The 15,519-nt window shown below is 54.6% G+C and overlaps 1 long non-coding RNA gene across 1 annotated transcript; it reads right to left on the bottom strand.

Moving 5' to 3' along the window:
• Positions 1-721: 721 nt before the first annotated feature.
• LOC141577793 (uncharacterized) lies at positions 722-9,104 on the bottom strand. The gene is made up of 3 exons (XR_012507263.1): positions 9,001-9,104; positions 8,153-8,232; positions 722-4,662 (listed from the first exon to the last, which is right to left on the bottom strand). It is a non-coding gene; the product is annotated as an uncharacterized LOC141577793 (long non-coding RNA).
• Between the last annotated feature and the right edge of the window lie 6,415 nt (positions 9,105-15,519).

Raw genomic sequence — 15,519 nt, 5'->3', positions numbered from 1 at the left:
ACTCGGTCTCTCGCTGTGCCCTTATAAGAGGTCCAAGGGCAAGAGACACAGAGGAGGAGGCCACGTGAAGAAGGAGGCTGAGGTGAGAAGGATGCTACCACAAGCCAAGGATGCCAGGAGCCTCCGGAAGCTGGAAGAGACAGGAAGGCTCCTCCCCTTCAGCCTCCGCAGGGAGTATGGCCTGGCCAGTTTTGGACTTGGGGCCTTCAGAACTGTGACAGAATACATTTCTGTTGTTTTTAGCCACGAGGTTGTGGTAATTTGTCATGGTAGCCATGGGAAATGGATATACTTATGGAAGGCTGCATGGCTGGTGACTGGCAGGTGAAGGCCAGGGACTGGCAGGTGGGGCAGGGAGGGCGGGGGGAGCTGGATCCCCTGTGAGAACCCGGCAACAGGGCTTCATGCTGATCTGAAAACTGGGGCCCCATGATTCATTCGTTCAGTCATTCATTCAATATTCACTGAGACCCCAAGGTGGCCTTGGGCTCGTGGGTCGTAGGTCTGAGCATCGTCCTGGACAAATCTCCTTCAGGCCCATCCTCGGCCCTGTCAGGGGTGCCCGCAGCCCACATGCCCGCAAGAGCCCCTGGCAGGCTCTCAGTCCCCCAGCTCTGAGGTCATTCAGGCTTCCCTTTGTGCTAATACCCTAAGAATGGAAGGAACATCCAGCTGTCACACCAGTGTCACTGCTGAGGGTCTTGTTTTATTCTTCCCTCACTCTGTTCCAGAAGGGCTTTTGGAATGAAGCAATGACACCCACAGGGCAAGTTCACTTTGAAGGAGGCTGGGAGGCAGGAAAACTGGGCAGGGTGGGAGGAGTGGGCACTCAGAAGCCAGCGGGAGCCGGGCAGACCCCCTGGGCAGGCCTCAGGATGGCATTCAGCTTCCAAGTAGCCAGAGGGAAGAGGGCCTTGCGGGGAGTGTGAGACACCAGCAGAGTGACGGTTGGGGCTGTATCCTGGAGCAGGCCTCTCGCTGGACGTGGTGTAGGGCCACAGCACTGCTTGGAACAGAAAGCCTCAGGCTGCACCCCCCTCTCTCTGCTGGGCTGGCTAAATCCGGACCAGGGCCGGGGAGGGGTGGTCCATTTCTGTTTGCCATTGTCTTTTCCCTTGGGAAGCTCTCCCTGCCAGTCATGGAGCCCTCCCCCCTCGCCCACAGGGGTGAGGATATGACAAAAGGCCCATCAGAGTCCAGGCTGAGGAGAGAGATGAGCGGTTGTGAGCTATGGCAGGGCAGCTGGTGAGCTATGGGGACCATGTGAGTGGGAGGAGGCTGTTCTGTCCATCTTCCAGGACTTCTTGGAGGTGGCTGTTTGTTTTAGGAAGGAATGAGGCCAGGGCCCAAGGGAGAGCAGGGTTGAGCAGAAAGAGAGTCCCAGTGACATTCCCGCTTCTCCTGGATCCAGCCATGCCTGACAGCCGTCATCTTTCCCCACACCTCCCTGTGAAGTGGGTCACCAAGGTCCTCATAAATTTCTTACACGGATTGCTGTTGCAAGGAACGGCTTGGGCTGCCGCAGGTACCTAATGTGAGAAGGGGTGGGTGGGGGAGAAGTACTCTTCCGGTGACTGCAAACTGCTGTTTCTCTCATCTGTGTCTTTGATGGTCACTGGGCTCTGACAAGGCCCAGCTGGGCTCCCTGAACCTGGAATACAGTGTCCCTCATTGGCTTCACTCCATGGATAATGGAGCTGAAACTGGTGGTCCTATTCGGGCATCAGTCCTGTTGAGCGCTCACTGTGGGCCAGGCACTACATAGGTGTGTTTTGGGGAGGGGGCTGTAGTAAGGACAAAGACAGACAGCTACTGACCCTTGGAGCTCACAGACTACTGGACAAGGGTCACAGTGTCCCCTGCAGGAACACAGCAGCCCTTCTCCCCCCGAGTTAGGCCAGGGAAGCTAGCTAGGGCAGAAATAAGAATATGATTTTTTTCTATAGAAAACATTTTGTTTCTTTAGCAGGAAACAGAGGAGGAGATAATCTAGGTACTTTTGAAGCATTAATGTTTTCTTTTTAGGTATCATTGGTCCTTCCCCCAAAGTAGGATTTCTCTTGACATCTGGGGCTAGATCATCTCTGCTTCTACCATTGGATGCCAGGAGTATCCTTCCCCACTCCCAGTTACGACAAGCGAAAAATGCCTCCTGGCTTTGCCGAACGTCCCCTGGAGGGGGACAAAACCGCCCAGCGGAGCACCGCTGTCCCAGGGCCTTTTGCATTCACAGCTCAGACACTGGGAGATGCAGGAAAAAAGAGGGAAGAAGGGAGTTAATTTTTTGTGTGCATGTGTGATTTTTTTTTATGGTAGTGAAATGTACGTAATGTGAACTTTATCAACTAAACCGTTTTAAAGTGTACTATTCAGTGGCATTAAGTACTTTCACCTGCTGTACAGACATCGCCGTTACCCATCCCCAGAATTTTGTCATCATCCCAAACGAAGCTTTGTCCCCACTTAAACAATCCCTGCTCCCCTCCCAGCCCCTGGAACCACCATGCTACTTTCTGTCTCCTTGAATTTGACTATTCTGGGCACCTCCCTGAAGCAGAATCATCTGATATTTGTCTTTTTGTAGCTGGCTTCTTTCAGTTATAGTTACAGTGTCCTCAAGGTTGTAGCATGTGTCCGAATTTCATCCCTTTTTAAGGCCGAATAATGTTCCATTGTATGGATAGACCACATCTTGTTTATCCATTTGTCCATCAAAGGCCACTGGGCGCTTCTACTTTCTGGCTATTTTGAATAATTCTGCAGTGAACAGGTGGATAAACATCTATTCAATTTCCCGTTTTCAGTTCCTTTGATACCATACCCAGAAGTGAAATGATTAGATTACTTGGTAATTGTATGTTTAAATTTTTGATAATATTTAAAAGTTCACTCTTGACTTTTGAATTTTGAACTAGACTTTTGAGGTTCACGTGCAGAAGTGGAAGGAGAGCTGGGGGGCAGGTGTACAGTGGGTCTTTAAGACTATACTCCTCGACAGCTGCTCACTATGTCAGCCCCCCAAGTTCCCAACCTTGGGAATGGGGTGTGGGGCAGTGGGGGGGGGCAGACCCCAAGCTGAGGGCTGGTTTTGCCACCCACAGGACGGGTCCTCAGAAGAGTTAAGTTGTAACGAGACAAAGTTATACTTCTTGCGTGCCTGAGTTTGTGGCTTGAGACTTGTATCCTTACACTGGGCCCCAAAGTTCTCCACCGCGGAGCGTGACCACAGTATTTTTAGCCTGGAAATATTGGCAGGATGGGAGTTGCCCAACACCTCCATGGACCATAAAATAATTTCCATAAAGCTACCCTGGAATAGCTCGCTCGGAAGCCTGTGAGGGCCTGCAAGCCCTCCAAGATCAGCACGGCCCCAAACGCCCGCCAGGACCCCAAGCAGGGAGGGCTGTTGTCGGACAGACGGGCGCCTTCAGAGCCCGTGCTGTCCGCCTGAAACGCGGCCGCAGGCTCAGGCTGTCCCTCTGCAACCCTCTTCACCGGTGCTGGGTGGTGGCAGGACCAGGTGTCTGGGAGGGACTGATACAAGTCGTCTGTCTGTCCGTTTGGGTCCACGTTGACCCTGGGGGGACTTCAGTGGCCCGGCACAAGGGATCTTATCTCTGACAATCGTGAGTCGCCCACAAGGGTGGGGCTGGCTCCGTCCAACGACTTTCTCAGAACCTGGGGTGACAAAAGCAGTGGACTGCCCAGTTTACAGAGGAGGAGTCTGGGCCCGGAGGGCACGAGGCCGAGTCAGCAGGAACCTCAGAGCTACCCCAGCCCAGCCCCTGCCCTCACCAGCTCTGCGCCTGGGCTCGGTGCCCTGTCTGCTTATTTCTAGGTCAATTTCTACGGTGTCATGACTGCGCGAAAAGCCCGGGGTGGGGGGCAGGTGGAGGCTGGGGAGGGGTGGGCAGCAGCTCCGGAACATCCTGGGAGAGGTGGCCCCTCAGGCAAGTGTTTGGTGAGGCTTGCTGTCCCCCTCCCCATGTTGCCTGCCAGTGCAAGTGACTCTGAAGGGAAGGGCCGCTGATGGGCCACCTCTGCCCTGCGGCTGTGGGTTTCAGTCCCGGCTGTCCCACAGCTGGCCTGTGTGCCCTGGAGCAAGGCTCTGAACCTTTCTGAGCCTTCACATCCCTAGACACGCGGGGACCCGCCGTAAGGTAGGGCGGTTAGAAGACGAAAGGTGACAATGCAGGTGAGCCCTGGCACCAGTGACTTTGCGGCTGAGCGCTGGGTGGAGGTGGCGCTGGGGAGGCGCCCACAAGGCTGTGAGTCTGACGTGGGGTTGCCAGCTGGGGAAGGAGTCAGCGCAGGTCTTCAGAAGAAGAAGGATCCCAGCTCCACCAGGGGGCCGGGTCAGGTGGTCCGACTGGATCCCACGGAGCAGATTCAGCCCACGTGGGCACTGACCTCGGCCGAGTGTCTGAACACCCCGAACTGGACTCGCGATGCAGAGGCCGGCTGATGTGATGGAAGCGGTTGGTCTGAGTGGATTTCGGGGGCCCAGTGCCCATGGCAGGGTGTTCCTCACCACGGTGTGAACCCACGTGGTGGGTCGAGTCTGTTTAGAGGGGCTAGGCTGGGGCCCCGGGCACGTGAGGTGCAGGCCAGCTTCTTACCAGTCCTGGTGCTCGGATTTCCACACGGGCTCTGGCACGCACCCTAGGGGAGGGAGGAGGAAGCTTTGAAATATTGTTTGCAGTGCTGATGGGGGTGTGGCTACCCTGGCCTTTCGAAACCCCCCGGGTCCTGAGAGAGCAGACACCTGAAGGACTGCTGTGAACCTCTTTCCTCTGATGTAAAATGGGGCCAAGAGGAGCAGGGACCTGGCACCTGGTAGGTCCCTTCCTCCTTCCCTAGAGGCGGGAGCAAACCCCTGCCCTGTCTGCTGATGGGATAGTGGTGGGCATCTGATGAGCTACGAGGGTTTGCTGGCTGTCAAGTGCTAAATAAATGAACAAATCATTTGATAAACTAGAAGTCCTTGAAGAAAAATAAAGTGATAGATCACTGACAGAGTGAATCTGACCAAGATCTGGAAAAAGAGAGGGAGTGAGCCATACAGCAATCTTGGCAAAGGATGCTCAGCAGAGGGAAGAGCTAGTGCAAAGGCCCGGGGGTAGGGGCTTATGCTGGTGTCTGAGCAATAGTGGCAGTTGGCCAGTGTGGCTGGAGGCGGGAGGTAGGAGAGGGAGTAGAGAATGGCTGTCAGGTGATAGGTGGGGGGTTGGGGACAGGTGAGGGAAGAGCCAGATCCCACGGGGCCTTGGTTAATGTCCGGGTGTGTCTGGTTGTGAGGCCTGAAGGGCTACGCCTTTCACAGGCTTGCCCTGCAGGGGGAGGCTAGGAGGCTGTTGCCAAGATGCAGGCACCAGATGCTGTAGGCTCAGATGGGTAGTGGCACAGAAGAGGGAAGAAGTTGTTGGATTTTGGACTAATTCTGGACATAAAACCAGCAGGAACTGCTGATGGCCTGGATGTGGGGTGTGAGAGGAGAGCGGTCAGGATGCCTCCAAGGTTTCTGGCCTGGGCCTTGGGAGCATGGTGGTGGGTGCTCACCTTGCAGGCCCATGGAGGTGATGGCCACGTGAGGCCGGGCTCACCTCCAGCAACCCGGGCGATGGCAGTGCGTCTACAGGCACCAAGGAAGCCCAGTTTTCCAGATCCAGCAAAGCTGTGGGACATCACGTGTGAAATGCTGGCTGACAAAGCTCAAGAATGTTTCCTTTCTCTGTAAGTGTGTGCACGCATGTGCACACACACAGACTCACATCTGAGTCATAAATACATAAATATTCACGAGGTTATTGGTGCCTTGTGTTTTTCTCTTTATCCTTGTCTCTATCGTCTACGCTTCCTAAAAATAAATACATATTGTATCAACCTCAAAAAAGCCCTATTATTTTCCTCTGAAAGACTTCTATCATCTTAGATACAGAGATTCTACTTTTGAAAGGAATTATCTGCAGTGTGAGAATGCCATTACACGCGATGACACCGTGATGGAACAGCTTCCACTAATCAACAGCAAAATTTTCAATCCTAAATGTCTCAAATAAAAAATTACCAGCCAACTGTGCTGCACACCACACAATGAACTATTATGTAGCCATGGATACCTTCTCTCTGTTGAATTTATATAAACAGAGGGAAATATTTCTGTGTGGGAACCGACGAGAAGCAAGATTGCAGATGAAGTCAGATCCCTGGCATGCAAAACAAAACAGAGAAAATGAACAGAAAAAAGACTGGAAGGAAATGCTTGTGTCTGTTTTCTCTGTAGAGAAACCATGCATTTTTTTTCTTCTTGATTTTCTGCCTTTTCTAAAGTTTTCTTTAAGCAGTGTGTATTAATTTCAGAAAGAAAAGCACCTCCAAGTTATTTCATTTAAAAAATCCTTCCTGGTCTTTAAAGCCCGTTAAAAGGCATCTTGATCCTCACACCCGAAGGCATCTTGTCCTGTCTGTTGCAGGTATCCGGGGAGCCAGGAGGTGCCTGGATTCATCCTTTCCGCCCTCAGAGAGCTTCCGTCCAGAGGTATGGCCAGTAGAACCAGAGGGACGGCCATCACTGGGGCTGCCCGTGAGAGCCAGAGCCGAGGACATACTGGGCCCAGCGCAGGACAGGGCGGAGGCTGTGGGAGCTGGGAGTGCTTCCCCGCCCTCACCTGGTCACCTGGTCCAGAGCCTCCCCGAGGTGGATCGGGTGTCAGTTACTGGCCAAGGCCTCTGGGTGGCTCCACCTGCCCTAGGCTGGGAGACTGTCCCTGCCCTGCCTCTTACCCCTCCCAGCCGACTCCTCAGAACGTGGATTGTCTGCCCTCCCCGGTGGCAGCTGGGAGGGCTTGGAAATGGCTCTCCTTCTTCTATTCAGGGTGGCCCTTCAGGGACATAAAATGGCCCCTGTGCACCCCAAATCCTTGCATGCAGGGAACAAAAATACGCTGGAAATACGCTTACCTTTAAAAAATTCTTATTTTTCGTTGTAGTCAATTTACAATGTTAGTTTCAGGTGTACAGCAAAGTGATTCAGATATATATATATATTTATCTATATCTCCAGATTCTTTTCCATTACAGCTCATTACAAGAAACTGAATACAGTTCCCTGTGCTCTGCAGTAGGTCCTTGTGGTTTATCTATTTTGTATACAGTAGGGCGTGTCTGTCCTAATCTCCTAATCTACCCCTGCCCTCCATCCCCCCTGGTAGCCAGTTTGTTTTCTATATCTGTGAGTCTAGTAAAGATGCTCACTTTTGTGCAGAGAAGGTAAAAAATGTGGGACACGTGTCACTGGAGGCGGGTACCGGACAAAGGAGGTGAACTCCTGCTCACTTGGGGGCAGGCAGATCCCAGGCCGGGCAGTGGGTTCCTTCCTCTCCTTGACCCCCGGCCTCCCCGTCCCACACGATGGGGTGGCCCCTGGCTTCTCCCCTACACATTTTCCCACCCACCCGGGTGCGTCTGGGACTGGCCTGGGCGCCCCTCCTGTGCGCCCCTCCAGCTCGGGTGGCCAGACCTTGGGCTGTTGTGACGCCAAGGGAGCCGTTTGGCTGGGCTTTGCGTGGCCTGATGGGAAGTTTTATTGACCAGGCCCTGCAGTCTGGATTCTGTCTAACGCAGCTGTCTGTGTGCGCTCCCAGGAGGGGTGAGAGCATCTCGCCACCTGGCTGAGCTTGCTGGGAGTGGGCGTCAGGAGCAGTCACTGGAAGGCCTGGGCCTCCACGGGGCCTGGCAGGGGGAGAGCAGCTCCACGGGGCCCTGGGGCGCCTTCCTGCTGCACGCACACGACTGGGGAGACAAAGACCTCTGCTGTCACTGTCCCTGCCCTGGGCCTCAGTGTCCCCACTGGCTGGGCCTGTTGCCCTCCGATCCCACCCCCAGCATCCACAGGGGCCCGTTGGAGCCGCCTCTCCCCAGGCACCCCCTCGCCTCCCCTCCTCACTGTCTCTACCACCTCCGAGGCCAACAGGGATGGGTTACTAGGAGAAAATAATCCAATGCATTGTCATCTTAATGCTCACGCAATGAGGTGTGAAATACTGTGTTTCCAAAATTTGTTATCAGCAGCGTGCTCAGCCCTCCTGAGCCGGCTGTACTGAGGAAATTCGAGAGAAGCGGTGTGACTCCTGTGACATGAGTTATGACATACCTGTGTCTCCATGGCTGGGAGAACTCGGGCCCGGGAGGGATTTATCACTCCGGAGAGAGCCTTCAACAGGCTTCATTAGGCTGAAAACGATAATGAGTATCTTCCCCTCACCTGTTTTCATTAATAATGGCTCCCCTCTTATCTTTTTGCCACACGTACTATCCTTTTAAGAAATATATACATAACAGCCAGAGACACAGGGCGACAGTCAGGGAGGAGGGAGCGGCCCCCTCGCCCCAGCCCCCGTCTCCTCCAGTTGGTGACGACAGGGGGCGCCGCGGGCTCACCAAGAGTGGGGTGGTGGCCAGGGCAAGGCGGCTGCCCTGACCTTCAAGAAGACGCCTGGGGCTGGGCAGTGGCCAGCTAGACTGTGCAGGGAGGGGAGCCAAGCCTTCTGGAAACTTCCAGGCTCTCGCCCCCACCCCCAGCCATTCCTGAACGTCAGTCAGATGCAGGCCTTCTCCAGCTGTATTTTTCCCCTTTATTAGATGGAAAGCAGGGCTGGGGAAGGTAAGGCCTTTGAGGAGGGGGCCCTGCCCTGCAGGGGAGCGAGAGCGGGGGCCAAGGTGCAGAAATGAACTCCAGCTCCTAATTCTGGGCATCTGTCTCCGGGTCCCAAGGCCCCAGGCCCACTCCTCCCCTCCTCACTGCCCAGCCAGGCCTAGAGGTGGCCTCAGTGCTGTCCCCGCTGTCCCCACTCCCTTTCCTCCCCCACGGCCGCCGAGTGATGGCTGGAGCTTTTTAAAGCTCTGACCTGTCCTTCCCCTACCCAGAGCCTGTCTGAGGCTCCCCTGCGGCATGGCCCAGCAACCCGGCATTTGGGACCCTGGCCGGGCAGCCCCTCCGACCTTCAGTCTCAGGGACAGCTGCTCCCCTCAACTCGGCCGGGTCTCCGACTGACAAGGCTCCCAAAATAGCTGGGCACGTTGGCGCCCTGGCCTTCCCTGGCTCAGGCTTGTCCCGCTGCCGCTGCCGGGAAGGCCTCCCCCTCCCCTGCATTTGGCAAACTCATTTGCACCCTTTGAGGCCCATCTCCAAGGTCACCTCCACTGGGAAGCCTTTCAAAGGCTCTCAGGCCTGCCTGGGCAGCCTGGGCACTCCCGCAGCTCCGCTGGTGGGAGGGGGTCCCCAGCCAGCCCGGCCCTGGGCTCCCCGTCCGGCTCAGGGCAGCGCCCTTCTGGGGGCCCTGGGTCAGACGCGCCCTCCTGTACCTCCTCCTCCTCCGGGCGCTACTGGCCGCCAGCACCCCGAGCCCTTACTTCGGGTACACCAGACGTGGGAGACTGGTCCTAATAGCACTTCCACCTTGCAGGTCAGGACTCTGAGGCTCAGAGAGTGGCAAGCAGCTTGCCCAAGTCCCAAAGTCTGTCTGTCTGTCTGTGTTCTTCTCCACAACCCTACCCTCCCTTTACGAAATCCCAGCTTCCTCCAGTGATGGGGAGCTTGTTCCCTGCGGCGGTGCTGGGGGGAGACGCCCCAGCTGAGAGCTGTACCGGAGGTCTCAGCTCGGCCCCTCGGGGGCCCCGGGAGAAGGCCCAGGGCTGGCAATTGTGTTTCTGGGCCTGGAGTTGCTGCTCTGTGGGTGAACGTGCCGGGCCGCCCGGCCTCAGGGCTGGTGGAGAGATGGGTCAGCCTGTGTCTCGCCCAGACTGGCCCCTGCAAGATAGGCTTGTGTTTTGACAAGTGACAGGGTTGAGGAAAGGTTCCCAGGTGGAGGGAATGGCATGAGCTGAGGCCCAGCAGTGGGACCTCATGGGTGGTGGAAAGCAGGGAGCTGGCGGTGGTCCGTGTGGCTGTGACACCAGGATAGGAAGGCGGGCACTGGGAGGGGAGAGGGGGTAGGAAGGCCCTCACTGCCAGCCAGGTTTGCCTTGGGCGCACGGGAGGGCGGAAATCGTGACAAAGTTGATCGGATCTGGCTGCGTGGTGGGAGGGGAGTGGGGGCCGGCATCCGGACGGTCTTTGAGTTTTGTCATAAGCACCTCCAGGGACGGGGTGGGAAACTGAGGCCTGGATGGAGGTGCAGTGATGGCCAGCACAGCTCCTGCTGTGAACTCCCCGCCAATCTGTGGGCTCCTGGTGGCCTGCCCCCCACCCCCCATGGCCCCTGCCCTACAGGCCTGGGGACCCTGTGAAGGAACGCAGCAGCATCTGGGCCACCTCGCCGGGCCCTCCGTCACTTGTTCCGCGGTCACGGTCTTCAGACTTGCTAATTAGTTGGTAACCACACACCCGGAGAAATGTGCCTGTCTTGATTACACGGTCGCTTTCCAGCACTCGGTTTCGCCTCTTTCCCGGCAGTGCTCGAGAGGAGCCCAGCAGCCTCCCTTCTCTCGAGGAAGAGTCACCCGCAGATGTTTTTACAAAGTCGGGGCCAGGGAACATATGAATAAATTGCACGATTCATGTTTGCAAACCCCTCCCTGCCAGCTTCTGTCTTGACAAGCCAGGGGGGCTGGGGACGAGGCAGCAGATGTGGAACCTGGGAAGGCGGCCAAGCGCTTTGTTGGAGACAGCGTTCCCCATCACGGGCAGAACGAAGTGGCGTGCAGAACAGGGAAGCGCCGTGACCATCGGGGGCTCCGTGGTGCCCACAGGCTGGCCTGCTGGCCAGTCTTTACCTGACTGCCCCCAAGCAGGTGGCCCCGGCTCTGCGGGGCGCGGGGGCGACTGTCAGGAAGGCTCTCCTGCCCTTGAGAGAAGCTCAGTTACCCCAAAGTTCAGCGGGCACGTTCCTAATTATTGTAATAACGACAACTAGCAGGAGTGGTGATAACCCAGTCCAGGCACTCGGCCCCCAGCTCTCCCTCCGAGCCCAGCCCCGCGGCCTGGCAGGAGCCCGAGAGGGGCGCTCAGGGCACTTTAGCCCCATCTTACAAACGTGGCCACTGGGGTCTGGTGGGATTCAAGACCCCCGTTCAAAGGCGCCCGTCGGGCAGTGATGAGTGGGACTGGGTGCTGGGATTCAAACTGCTGACTTCTGAAGTGAAGGGTAGTTCAGGCAACAGTCCAGAGGGGGATAGATACTTCTAGGGTGGGAGGGGTCCCTGAGGTCACAGATAGAGGGTCTTCGGCAAAACCAGCCCCCCCTCACGGAGGCCTGGCTACCCCACCTCCCTTGTGAGGGTCTCGGACATGTACTGAGCACCTACTCTGTCTCTGTGGGACACTCTGCAGCTTCCTGGGCTGTCCTCCCCCACAGAATCCCATGGGGGTGGGGCACTCTTGTCCTTAAAGAGGACCCCCAGCAGCCAGGGCAGCTCCTGTCCCCAAGTGTTCATCTCCCAGGCAGGATGAGGGGCAGGAGAGGTCCAGGGGCTGTGGCCAGGAGCCCAGGGGACTGGACTGGGGGAAGGAAAACAGGAGGAGGGACTCCTCTCCATATCCCGTGGGGAGCAGAGCGTGGACAGGTCCAGCAGGGTCTCCATGGGGCCACCAAAATGGGCTGTGTTCAGAGGAAAGATGGCAGACTGCCTGGTGGAGAGCTGGCCCGCTGACTCGCCCCAGGCCTACGACAAGGGCTGCAGTGCACCCTCCAGCAAAGGAGTAGGAAAGAGAAACAGTGAAGCAAGGGGCCTCGTGGGACTAGGAGAAAGAAGACAGAGCAAGGGAAGGTGGTGATGAGGAACAGCAACTGTGAGCCTCCGCCCCTGGGGGGTTGGGGGACAGACCCACCAAGGCCTGACCCTGGGAGACTGACGTGCATCTGTGAGGGGGCTGCCGGAGGAGGTGGTGGGGTCTGAGATAGAGCCAGGCTGCAGGGAGATGTGTGTGGAGTGGGCCCCCTGCTGCAGCTCACATCCAGCCCTGGGGGCCCTTGACTCCCTGGCCAGGTTTCTGCATCTTGCATTGCAGAGCAGAACCCTCCCGGGGCAGCTCTGGGATGGCAGGGTGCTCCTGGAGACAGAGCCGATCACGGGGGCTCCTCTCCGCAGCCTGCGAGCCTGTGTTTTAATTAGTCAAGTTCTCAAATCATGTGCTGCTCCCCACACATGGAGGGCTTATTAAAAGCCATGCCAAGTTAAAAATACTGGTGACAGGGATGTGCGGGCCTAGGGAGCCACCCAGACAGGCACCCCGACCGTGAGGAAGTCAGAGCAGCTCCTCTCGAGGGAACCCATGCCCGCGCCCTGTCCCCCGCCCAGCTGGCGGGAGCCTGGGCGGCCACTGCAGCTGTGCCGTCCCCACTCGTCCGTGCCCAGCGCCAGTGCGAGGCCAGCACCGCGCCCCTGGGTGCCAGGGAGGTGTGGGCAGGGGTCCTGCGCGGCCCCCGCCCTGCCGCACCCCTCCCAGCCCTCCAGGCACCCTGTAGTGAAGGCATCAGTACCCTCCCCAGGGATGAGCCCTGTCTTGCTTGGGCCTCCCTGAGGGTTGCAGAGTAACAGGTCCATGGATGGGGCGACACGGAGCCCAAACCCACCAGCCTCACCATGTTTCAGAGGAAACCAAGAGGAGGAAGGTTTCCATGACTCTTTGAGGGGCAACAGATAACTGACTCTTGGCCTAAACTAAATTGTCATTATTGTCATGCATTAAAGCATCCAAAGATCAGCACTGTGCCACACACCTTGGTCCCCAGGCCTCCGTTTACCCACATAAGGAGAGAGAGTTTTCCTATCGAACAATCCAAACTGATGTCCATTAGTCCGTCCATCCATCGATCCATTCATCATCCATCCACCCACCCACCCACCATGTCTTTGCTCAACAAACATGCCTTGGGCCCTGACTGCGTGGCTCCCCCCGTGACCTCCCACTGCACAAAGTGGCTCACCGACATCTAAAGCTGAACGTGGTGAATGCTGGGTTCTGGGGAGTAAATAAAATCAACATGAAACCACTTTGAAAGTTAAAAGCACAATGGACGCAGTTGCCCCACCTGTAAGGATGGTTGTTGAATGCTTTCTCTTCTGCAGCTCTCTCTTTGTCCACAGTGTACGGGCTGGGAGGGGAATCACAGAGTGCCTACTAAGGCCCCAGACGGTGGCTGGACTCGATAATTTAATTACAGCACATCTCCCATTAGTGGAGGTGTCGGTTCAAATCCTCCTCTCCCCACCAGACCAGGAACTCCCAGAGGGGAGAGACCGTGTTCTCATTCAATTAATCAATTATGCCCTCGCTCCACATCTGCAGCCTCTCTGCCTATAAACACCCTCTAGTTTCTGCCATCTTTAGATGCAGACACACACACACACAAAACCTTTTGCAAAACGAAGCCCTTTTCTGTCTATCTCACCCTCTCCCCTTTTGCAGCTATGGTTTATCACCTCTAGTCCTCACCTACTGCCCTCTGCAGGCTTCCCCCACCCTGCCCCGGAGGCATCCACTTAACCGCCCCAGTGGCTCCTTCTCAACCTTGGTCTTAATTGATGTCCCTCCCCCATTGGGAACCAATGGCTACTCCCTTTCTCACTCTCTTTTCTCTCTTGGCTTTTGGGATTCTTCTTTTTTTATAAAGATGAAAGGTTTGAGAGTGTTTATGGGTGACAAGGAAGGAGCCAAGGGAGGGAAAGGAGCTGGAAATTCAGAGCCAGGAGGGGTAATGGGGTACCTGGATGGGAAGATGCCCGTCTCTGGTCCCCACCTGCCTTTTGGCAGCTTCTTTTTTTTTTCTTTTAATATATTTTTATTGAAGTATAGTCAGTTTACAATGTTGTGTCAATTTCTGGTGTACAGCACAATACTTCAGTCATACAGGAACATACATATATTCATTTTCATATTCTTTTCCACCATAAGTTACTACAAGATATTGAATATAGTTCCCTGTGCTATACAGTAGAAAGTTGTTGTTTATATATTTTATGTGTATTAGTTAGTATCTGCAAATCTAGAACCCCCAATTTATCTCTTCCCACCCACTTCCCCACTCCAGTAACCATAAGTTTGTTTTCTATGTCTGTGAGTCTGTTTCTGTTTTATAAATAAGTTCATTTGTCTTTTTTTTTTTTTTAGATTCCACATATAAGCGATATGATATGGTATTTTTCTTTCTCTTTCTGGCTTACTTCACTTAGAATGACAATATCCAGGTCCATACATGTTGCTGCAAATGGCATTATTTCATTCTTTTATATGGCTGAGTAGTATTCCACTGTATAAATATATCACAGCTTCTTTTTTTTTTTAACATTTTTTATTGATTTATAATTATTTTACCATGTTGTGTCAAATTCCAGTGTAGAGCACAATTTTTCAGTTATACGTGAACATATATATATATATATTCATTGTCACATTTTTTTCTCTGTGAGCTACCATAAGATCTTGTGTGTATTTCCCTGTGCTACACAGTATAATCTTGTTTATCTGTTCTACAATTTTGAAATCCCGTCTATCCCTTCCCACCCACCACCCCCTTGGCAACCACAAGTTTGTATTCTATGTCTATGAGTCTATTTCTGTTTTGCATTTCTGTTTTGTTTTTGTTTTTTTGTTTTTGTTTTTGGTTTTGGTTTTTAGATTCCACATATGAGTGATCTCATATGGTATTTTTCTTTCTCTTTCTGGCTCACTTCACTTAGAATGACATTCTCCAGGAGCATCCATGTTGCTGCAAATGGCGTTATGTTGTCGGTTTTTATGGCTGAGTAGTATTCCATTGTATAAATATACCACATCTTCTTTATCCAGTCTCAGTTGATGGACATTTAGACTGTAAATAGTGCTGATGTGAATACTGGGGTGCAGGTGTCTTTTTGAATTAAGGTTCCTTCTGGATATAAGCCTAGGAGTGGGGTTGCTGGATCATATGGTAAGTCTATTTTTAGTTTTTTGAGGTCTCTCCATACCGTCCTCCATAGTGGTTGCACCAATTTACATTCCCACCAGCAGTGTAGGAGGGTTTGCTTTTCTCCACACCCTCCCCAGTATTGATCATACATGGACTTTTGAATGGTGGCCGTTCTGACTGGTGTGAGGTGGTACCCCAATGTAGTTTTGATTTGCATCCTTCTGTTTCCTTTGGGAACTCCTTTCCCATTGCTTACATGTTGCTGTGTCACGGGGCTCTGCTCCCATCGAAGCTCATGACTCCCCTTCACCATGGGTCGTCCCCCGCTCTCCATTGTGACGGTCTGCAGCTCCCAGCCCCGGGCTCCCTCCTGGAGCTTCTGCCCTTGCAGCTCAGACTCGCTCAGCCCACAAGGACTGTCTTCCCTTCCCCTCCCACCTCTCCCAGCCCGGCGCACGGTGCCTCCATCCACCTGGCCATCGCGGCCCCGCCCAGGCAGCTGGGTGTGCGCACAGATGAGAGGTGAGAGCCAGGGAAAGTCAAGTGGGGAAACTGAGGCCTAAAAAAGGAAGGACTTTGCACAAGATCACTCAGGTCCCTACGCAAATCCTGACACCTGGCCTGGAGCAGC

Source organism: Camelus bactrianus, chromosome 6 (genome assembly GCF_048773025.1).
Source record: "Camelus bactrianus isolate YW-2024 breed Bactrian camel chromosome 6, ASM4877302v1, whole genome shotgun sequence".
Classification (NCBI taxonomy): Eukaryota; Metazoa; Chordata; class Mammalia; order Artiodactyla; family Camelidae; genus Camelus; species Camelus bactrianus.
The sequence above is the reverse complement of the archived record's forward strand: the minus strand, read 5'-3'. Positions and strand labels throughout refer to the sequence as shown.